The 6,752-nt window shown below is 50.7% G+C and overlaps 1 protein-coding gene across 1 annotated transcript in view; it reads right to left on the bottom strand.

Moving 5' to 3' along the window:
• The window catches only part of SCIMP (SLP adaptor and CSK interacting membrane protein), a 28,788-nt gene extending 23,170 nt beyond the window's left edge, over positions 1-5,618 (bottom strand). The window contains exon 1 of the mRNA XM_011994691.1: positions 5,523-5,618. The gene's annotated coding sequence lies outside the window, so the exon portion shown is untranslated. The remainder of the gene's footprint in view (positions 1-5,522) is intronic.
• Positions 5,619-6,752: the final 1,134 nt, after the last annotated feature.

The raw sequence follows: 6,752 nt of genomic DNA, 5'->3' as shown, positions 1-6,752 counted from the left end.
TCCACAGGGAAGAGGGCGGGTGAGTGGGAGAGCAGCTGAAGGCAGCCACCACGTCAGCTTCACTTTCATTTCTCCAAGGGGCATTTCCAGGGTGTCAGGGACAGAAATCACATTTTCCTTCACCAGGAAGTTCTGAGACTGGGTTTATTTAGCTTTTTTTTTTTTTTTTGAGACGGAGTCTTGCTCTGTCGCCCAGGCTGGAGTGCAGTGGCTGGATCTCAGCTCACTGCAACCTTCACCTCCCGGATTCAAGCAATTCTCCTGTCTCAGCCTCCCAAGTAGCTGGGACTACAGTCACACACCACCACACCCAGCTAATTTTTATACTTTTAGTAGAAATGGGGTTTCACCATATTGGTCAGGCTGGACTCGAACTCCTGACCTCAGGTGATCCACCCGCCTTGGCCTCCCAAAGTGCTGGGATTACAGGCATGAGCCACGGTGTTCTGCCTATTTAGCATTTTTAAAATAAGATGTTCAGTAAGAAATATAGTTTACACTGTGAAAGGTATACACATATTCACATAAATGAAGCATTGAAGGGCCATAGGCTGGCCATCGAGGGAAACAAGTTCTCCTCCCCTCCCCTCCGTTTCTCCTCTCCTCTCCTTTCTCTCCTCTCCTCTCCGCTCCTCTCTCCTTTCTCCTCTCCTTTCTTCTCTCCTCTCCTTTCTCCTTTTTCTCCTTTCCTTTCTCCTCTCCTTTCTCTTCTCCCCTCCTCTCCTCTCCCCTCCCCTCCGCTCCTCTCCTTTACCTTCCTTTCCTTTTTGTAAAGACAACAAAATGTTGTAGATGCACAAAAAATGTTGCGTAGGCTGGTCTCAAACTCCGGGCCCCAAGTGATCCTCAGCCCCAGCCTCCCAAAGTACCAGAATTGCAGGCATGAGCCACTGCATCTGGCCAGAGGGAATACGTTTCCTGTTCCCACTTAGCTGTTGCACTTGGAATAAGACCCTTAACATCTCCTTGCAGGCTTCTGAAAAGCTTCCAAGAGATGATGCATGCAAAAGAGCTCTGTGTGCAGATCACCAAGCATGAGGCATTATTAAGGGCAAACCAACCAAGTTCTATTTACAATCGCCAAGTGTCTTCTAAGAAGGGCAGCTACCTGACAAGGAGAATTCCCTATTCTCCCTGCAGAGGATTTCCAGGTCTGCAAAGCTGGCAGGGCTAGGAATGAAGTTTGCTGGTAGGAAGTGGGGAATGTTAAATTCCTCTGGGTTATAGAGGGGGAGAATTTGGAGTTCTGGGAGGGAAGGTGATGAGAAGAAGGGATGGAAGGGTGAGAAGAAGGGGAGCCAGCAGGATGGTACAAAGGTGGGGGTGAACCCAGGCTAGATTAGGCCTGCGGAACTTAACCTACTTTACTTGATTTTAGTCACTTGCTTCTAGTTGATCTTAAAACCTATATAGCTGCTGGGATCAGTGGCTCACACCTGTAATCCCAGCCCTTTGGGAGGCCGAGGCTGGAGGATCACTTGAGCCCAGGAGTTCAAGACCAGCCTAGGCAACATGGCAAGACCTTGTCTCTACTAAAAACAAACAAACAAAAAACCAGATGTGGCGGCATGTGCCTGTAGTCCCAGATACTCAGGAGGCTGAGGTGGGAGGATGGCTTGACTCTAGGAGGTTGAGGCTGCAGTGAGCTGTGATCACCATCAGTGTACTCTAGCCTGGGTTATAGAGTGAGACCCTGTCTTTAAAAACAAACAAACAAACAAAATCTATATAGCTAAAAGTCATGTAGCTAAGCAATATTTAACTGGAATTCCACCAGCTTCCTGCTGGATAACATCTCTGATGTATAGGTCATCATAGTAATGGTTGTTTAAGTTGTTTTCCAGGGGCTGGACGCGGTGGCCCATGCCTGTAATCCCAGCACTTTGGGAGGCCAAGGTGGGCTGATCACCTGAGGTCAGGAGTTCAAGACCAGCCTGGCCAACATGGTGAAACCCCGTCTCTACTAAAAATACAAAACTTAGCCAGGCATGGTGGTGGGCGCCTATAATCCCAGCCACTCGGAAGGCTGAGGGAGGAGAATCATTTGAACCCAGGAGGTGGAGGTTGCAGTGAGCCTCCAAGATCGCTCCATTGCACTCCAGCCTGAGTGACGAGAGTGAAACTCCGTCCCAAAAAAAAAAAAAAAAAAAAGTAAAAACAAAAAATAAAAAAAAAAAAAAAAAAAGTTGTTTTTCAGGAACGTGTGGTCAGCTCTTATCCAGTTCAAGCCACTTATGACCATCAGTCCTTCAACTTGGTCTGTGAGAGTGTCCAGTAGGTGACGTTTGATGTCAGAGCACCAAAAACTCCATCCTTAGTCATGCTAATGCCACCATTTTGTGAACCTGCATCCTATGAAGAACCACGAAGCTTGACTAGGCTTGCACAGATCGCTGATGCCCTACTTTTCCTTGCCTCCAATCACCTTCCCTACACCTTAGGCCACCTGCTTCTTTGTCCCATCAACGTCTCTATACCCCATCTTTGAGGAAGTCAGTTTGAGACCTATTTTCCCATCTCCTCACTTGGCTGCCTCATGAATAAACACATTCTCTGCTGCAAAACTGGTCATCTCGGCACGGTGGCTCCTACCTGTAATCCCAGCACTTTGGGAGGCTGAGTCAGCCAGATCACCAGGTCAAGAGATCGAGACCATCCTGGCTAACACGGTGAAACCCCGTCTCTACTAAAAAATACAAAAAATCAGCCGGGCGAGGGGGCGGGCGCCTGTAGTCCCAGCTACCTGGGAGGCTGAGGCAGGAGAATGGCGTGAACCCGGGAGGCGGAGGTTGCCGTGAGCCAAGATCGCACGACTGCACTCCAGCCTGGGCGACAGAGTAAGACTCCGTCTCAAAAAAAAAAAAAAACCAAAAAAAAAACTGGTCACCTCAGTGATTGGCTTACTGTGCGATGAGCAGAATGGGCCTCATTTGGTAACAAGAGAAGAAACTGATAGAAAGTCCTCAGGGATGGGGTGGCAAAGACATTTTCAGAACAGGGCCCTGTTATGTTCCGTGCGTAGTTGTTTGCACTGGTGCATTACAAGCCCCTCTGGTGGCCCCCCGCTTAGTCTTTGGTAAAGTCTGCTGCATCTGCCAGTGGTTTTGTGAGCAGATTTGTTCTGGGGGTGTGGGGAACTAAGAAAGGGGTGGAATAGAAACAGTGCAACATAAACAGTTAAACCCACAGAGGCTGCAGGCCCATTGCTGACCATGGAAAAAGAGGTGGACTCCTCGGGAGTCCACAGAAGTCTTGGGGAGGGCTTTGGACTTCCACAGGCCTAGAATAAGGGTTCGAACTAATCTCAGCCTAGATCTCAAGGGTCTGAGAGGCTGTAGAGAACATTTAGGCTGGTTGGCCTGAGCAGCTCTTGCCCCAGTTCACCTCTAATTCCCAGACTGTTGCTGTTCATGCTCAGTGAGGCCTTGTTCTCACTCGTCCTTCTCTCTTTTTTTTTTTTTGAGATGGAGTCTTGCTCTGTCACCCAGGCTAGACTCCATTGGTGCAATCTCGGCTCACTGCAACCCCTACTTCCCGGTTAAAGCCATTCTCCTGCCTTAGCCTCCTGAGTAGCTGGGATTACAGACACACATGCACCACCATATCTGGCTCATTTTTGTGTATTTTTAGTAGAGATGGGGTTTTGCCATGTTGGCCAGGCTGGTCTCAAACTCCTGACCTCAAGTGATCCACCTGCCTCGGCCTCCCAAAGTGCTGGGATTACAGGCATGAGCCACTGAGTCTGGCTCCAGTTGTCCTTCTCACTGATGTCAGCACCAGAAATGGTCATGTGGATAGTCACTGGCAACTTAAAACCCAAGTGTGCATGGGGAAGTGCAGGGCAGGGTCATTAAACGGAGTCCAGCCTCTCTTCTCCCTTTCTCTATCCTTTCACTTCTGGGAAAGACCGGAAACCTCACCTCATTCCTCTTTCTCCCATGGCCCCATCCCCACCCCACTTCAGCCCGTCAGCCTCCAAATGTAGTCCAAGTCCTCATCTCTGTACCTGGACCATTCCATTTTCGCTGGTCCCTAGTCCCCATCTGGCTCCCCACTGGCTGCCAAATACCAGTGTGACCCTGTCCTTTCCTTGCTTTAAGCCTCTCAGTGGTTTTTTTGTTTGTTTGGTTGATTTTGTTTTGTTTTGTTTTTTTTTTGAAATGGAGTCTTGCTTGCTCTGTCACCAGGCTGGAGTGCAGTGGCATAATCTTGGCTCACTGCAACTTCCACCTCCCAGGCTCAAATGATTCTCCTGCCTCAGCCTCCTGAGTAGCTGCAACTATAGGCACCCGCCACCACGTCCAGCTAATTTTTGTATTTTTAGTAGAGACGGGATTTCACCATGTTGGCCGGGCTGGTCTTGATCTCTTGACCTTGTGATCTGCCCACCTTGGCCTCCCAAAGTGCTAGGATTACAGGAGTGAGCCACCGCACCCCACCTGCCTCTCAGTTGTTATTTACCACTGAAGCAGAGTGAAGCTTGTGCTCTGCATTGCTTCACGGCCAAGACCTCGGGGACAAGTGGATACACAGGGCAGTGGGAGTGGATATGGCGAAGCCGAACCCTGGTCTCTTCTCGAAATAATTTTCTAGAGGGCAAAAGCAGATGGCTCCACCGAGAACTCACACCAGCCCAACACACTTTGATCTCGAGGCCTCTGGAAGGGAAGGTGCCTAATGAGCTACTTAAAGCCAGAGATGCAATGACAGCGGTACCAAGACTGGAGGTGTTCCAGGTCTTTCATCCAAGAGCCCCAAGACATAGCCTAAATTCGCACCACTGTAATCTCAGCACTTTGGGAGCCTGAAGCAGGCGGATCACCCGAGGTCAGGAGTTCAAGAGCAGCCTGGCCAACACAGTGAAACCCCATCTCTACTAAAAATACAGAAATTAACCAGGTGTGGTGGCGCGTGCCTGTAATCCCAGCTATTCGGGAGGCTGAGGCAGGAGAATCGCTTGAACCCGGGAGGTGGTGGTTGCAGTGAGCTGAGATCGCGTCACTGCCCTCCAGCCTGGGCAACAAGAGCAAAACTCCGTCTCAAAAATAGATAAATAAATAAAATAAAATAAAAATAAATAAATGGACACAGTCAGTGCCTTGCTCCCACCCCTACCTCCAGCACAGCACCATGACAGTCTTCTCACATATCAGTCCCAAAACACACTATCGGCATCCAGAGAGTGGGAATAACTCGTTACAGTTCACACCTCTCATTCCCAGTCATTATCTCATTTCAACCCGGGAGGTAGACTTCTTCATCGCCGCGACATACACACAAGGAAAAGGCCCAGAGAGGTGAAGCAATGCCTCAGGTCACTCAGCCAGTTACCGGCAGAGCAGATTCTTCAATGCAAGTTTTTCTCCAACCCTACCCAGCAGTCGTACCGGGGCCCCAGGCTGCAATCCCCTGGCCCGGTGCCCATCGGTGGCTCCCAGGGACACATGCCCTGATGCCGGCGCTGACAGATGTCTACTGGGAAGAGAGCAGGAAACTGTCCCTTGGAAAGCCGAGATGCTTACCTGAACTGTGAAGGTATCCGAGCGGCTAAGGAGACAGCAGTGGCCGGAGTGCTGCGGTTCAGGCACAGCTGGCGAGAGGCATTCCTCACTCTCAGGCCCTCACCCACCGCTCGAGACAGTGAGCCTCATCCTGACCACTTCCCCTTTCTAGTCTGCCCACGGGGGAGAGACCCAGGCGTCATCTCTAGGCAAGCATCCCTTTTCCAGGGAAGCTGACGACCCTCGGCTGTCCGGAAGCCAGAATCTTCTCACTGCCCTGTGTGGCTCCTGCAAGACCCACCAGAGGACCCTCATGGTGCGGGAGGGGGTCCTGGTGGGGGCCAGGGGCCAGGGTGGAGACTTGGCAGTGTGGGTGGGTGAGGTGCCCCTACAGACGAGTTTGCCCTGAGCATTCCTGGAAGTGGTAGGCTTAGTCTCAAGAAGAGCGACGGGACGCCGACTCCCACGCAGAGACAGATCCAGGTAAGAAACCAGCTCATGTGTGACAAACTCACCAGCTCACAATGAGGGTGACTCTTGAAAGCTCCTGTGCACCCTGGAACTGCTGAGACATCTTCTGCTTGGAGGAGGCAAGGGACAGGCTTCCTGTTTCTGAGGGCGTGTGAGTGGCGACATTGAGAAATGTGGCCAGTGGAGCATTTTGACGGAGTTGGGTTCCCTCATTTAACACTGTGAGACAGAAACTCCCAGCGAGGCCCACGGCCCCTGAACATGGGGGATGGGGTGGGGAAACCAATTAACCATTTTGTTGAATTGGCTGCTTCTGACTCAAATGAGCAGTCACATTAGTAAAAATAGGCAAACGGATGTGCGTTGTGTCTGCCCAGAGCGAATGAGTTGTTGTCGATTTCAGTAATAATGATGATAACCTGATAGGTCTGATCAATGTTTAACAAACACCTGGCTCTGGCCGGGCACAGTGGCTCACGCCAGCACTTTGGGAGGCCGAGGAGGGCGGATCACCTGAAGTCAGTAGTTCGAGACCAGCCTAGCCAACATGGTGAAACCCCATCTCTACTAAAAATACAAAAATTAGCCAGGCGTTTTGGCGTGCGCCTGTAGTCCCAGCTACTCAGGAGGCTGAGGCAGGAGAATTACTTGGACCCATGAGGCGGAGGTTGCAATGAGCTGAGATCACGCCACTGCACTCCAGCCTGGACGACAGGGCAAGACTCCATCTCAAACAAAACAAAAACAAAACATCTGGCTCAGAAGATTCCTGATTTGCAG

The sequence above is a fragment of the Mandrillus leucophaeus genome, unplaced genomic scaffold, assembly GCF_000951045.1.
Source record: "Mandrillus leucophaeus isolate KB7577 unplaced genomic scaffold, Mleu.le_1.0 Scaffold46, whole genome shotgun sequence".
NCBI classification, from domain to species: Eukaryota; Metazoa; Chordata; class Mammalia; order Primates; family Cercopithecidae; genus Mandrillus; species Mandrillus leucophaeus.
The sequence above is the reverse complement of the archived record's forward strand: the minus strand, read 5'-3'. Positions and strand labels throughout refer to the sequence as shown.